Source organism: Alnus glutinosa, chromosome 3, assembly GCF_958979055.1.
Source record: "Alnus glutinosa chromosome 3, dhAlnGlut1.1, whole genome shotgun sequence".
Taxonomy (NCBI): Eukaryota; Viridiplantae; Streptophyta; class Magnoliopsida; order Fagales; family Betulaceae; genus Alnus; species Alnus glutinosa.
Window position 1 is genome coordinate 31,094,223 of NC_084888.1, and position 2,651 is coordinate 31,096,873.

General features: G+C 35.6%; 1 long non-coding RNA gene across 1 annotated transcript; it reads right to left on the reverse strand.

Moving 5' to 3' along the window:
• Positions 1–600: 600 nt before the first annotated feature.
• LOC133864502 (uncharacterized) lies at positions 601–1,683 on the reverse strand. Its single transcript, XR_009899520.1, has 2 exons — positions 1,159–1,683; positions 601–1,022 (listed from the first exon to the last, which is right to left on the reverse strand). It is a non-coding gene; the product is annotated as an uncharacterized LOC133864502 (long non-coding RNA).
• Positions 1,684–2,651: the final 968 nt, after the last annotated feature.

Here is a 2,651-nt window from a genome sequence, read left to right on the forward strand (position 1 = left end):
TGTTTCTTGTGAGTATTGATTACCATGAATATTTTGAGGTCGTATCTCTCATTCATTTTTTTTTTTTTCTCTTCTAGGTTCTATATATATATATAATTTTTTTTTTGTGTGTTACTTTATATTATGAAAACAAGCCCAAAAGATCACAAATCGGTCAAAATTATTTTTAAAAACATTTAAAATATGCCCATTACCTATTTGCGGATAGAGGATAATAACCGCGCAGATGCGGATATCTAAAAATGATATACGCAATTTTGTGGATGCATGTGTGGATATCGCAAATAAAGGCGCGGATATTCACATGTACACCCCTAATGTTTATATTCGATGATGATTCTCAATTGCCTACTTGTTATTGATAATGACAACGTTTATTAACAAGAGTAATACTATTAGGATGATGTAAACGTGAAAAATTAGCTTTTGAATATATGTTTTTTAAATTTTTTATTTTTTTTTAACGAGTGCTAATCTAAAGACTAATTTTTAATTACATTAATCATTTAACAGTCTACTAAATACATTTATCTAACAACAAAGTTTTGGAAGTGGTTTGTAGGATACAATCTAATCAAGAATTGGGTTGGACGACGCATATTAAAAGAAATCATTGAGAGAAAGATGGAGTTTCCTTTACAAATTACACTGAAAAGAATGCAAAAGAGAGAGTAGAAGAGAAAGGCATTTTTACGTGGCATTAAGCCTTTGATGGTTGGTACATGTGATGCTTATGTAATACTCATATGTTGGTGACTATTCATTCCTACGTCTTTCCAAGATTTAATTTCGGGTTAAATACAATTCACCCTTCTAAAGTTGTATTCCATTTTCAATCTTACCTCTAATCTTTAAAAATTTGCAATGTGGCCGAACGAAGTTTCTTGATTTTTCAATGTTGCCATTCCGTTAGCCTTTTCCGTCAGACTAGATGGAATACGCGACACGTGATTTTTTTTGATGCTGATGTCTCCATTTTACCCTTGTTGAGTCACCCTCTCCACCCAGAAGAAAATCTTGTCCTAAACATGAACACCGCAAAAAATGGGTTTGCCCCAAAACTAGTGAAAACTACGATGGGAGAAGCAAATCTAGATCAAAATTTCTCAAACCAATAAAGCGGAAAATTGAGAGCAAATAGATATAGAGCGAGCGAACCTTGCAAGTCCAAGTAGGAGGCAGGGGGGGGAGGCGCATTCTTCAGCTCTAGTCTGGTCTAGGTCACCGGGGTGGACCGGCCAACACCGAGTGGTTCTTCCTGGTGTCGATGACCCAGTCGTTTGTCAACGGCAGGGGACTCGCCAGGGCAGGCGTTCTTCAGCTCTAGCTCGATCTGGGTCATCGGGCGGATCGGCTAGTCAGGTTGATGTGCGAGCAGGCACGCCAAGGGCAAGTGTTTGGGCTCCATACCATGGTGTGCATACCCTCCGCGAATGGCGTGGTGGAGCTGGGATCCACCGAACCGATCTTCCGAGCTTTGATCTGATGCAGAAGGTCAGGGTTATCTTCAATTTCAATAGCCTGAAAATGGGTGGGTCATGGGGTATTACTGATCAGGGTGAGAATGACCCGTCATCGCTCTGGCTCAACGATCCGACTCCGACTCTGCTTGCGGCAATTGAGTTCAAATTTGTCTAAAACGGGACACCAGAGGAGGCGGTGTCTGGGTTCCACACCAGGCTCCACACCAGGCTCCACACCTTGTCGTTGTGGCCTTCGAGCCTGTCGAGCACAGCTTCAGCTCGCACGCTCCTTCGTACAACTTCATTGAAGGAATTGCTTTCGTGCGCAAATGATTTATCATGTTTACATGTTTCATTTTCGGAAGTGTATTTCTTAAGAGAGATTGTCTATTATGTCACCCTTTCCGAAGTTTTGTAATGAAAGCCATGAATTGAGAAATATACTGAAAATTTGTTGACAATTTGTTGGTTGATTTGATGTGGGATGTTCATGATTGGTTCTTTAATTCGGCATCTAGATATGTGGATAGATATTAATAGCTCGCATCTGCTTGTTGCATATATCCGCTATCCACACATGTGGATAACAAAAACTACTATTCGCAAGTGCGGATAACGATTTTAGTGTATGTGAATGCAGATAATAACCGCATCTGCATACCCTTTATATATATATACATATTCCACTTATGAATGTGTAATATTTAGACAATTTATGTTTTGTATGTCATGATTTTATAATATTATTATTTTTTATGCTGGATTTGTAATTTATGTTTCTTTTTTTTTTAATATTTTTTTTTTAATATTTTTTATTTTTTTTTATTTTTTTTTTATTTTTTATGTTTATGTTAACTAGCTTGATTGTTATATTCATTGAATTATGAATAAAAAAACATAAGGATGTTTCTTGTGAGTATTGATTAACATAAATATTTTGAGGTCGTATCCATTATCTTTTTTCTTTTTTCTTTTTCTTTTTTTTTTTTTTTTTTTTTTTTTTTTTTTTTTTTTTTTTTTTTTCGATTCTACATATTTTTTGTGTTGTATTATATTTTCAAAACAAGCCCAAAAGACTAAAAATGGGTCAAAATTATTTTAAAAAACGTTTAAAATAGGCTCATTATCTATTTGCGGATATAGGATAATAACCATAATAATAGCGCGGATGTGGATATTAAAAAAAAT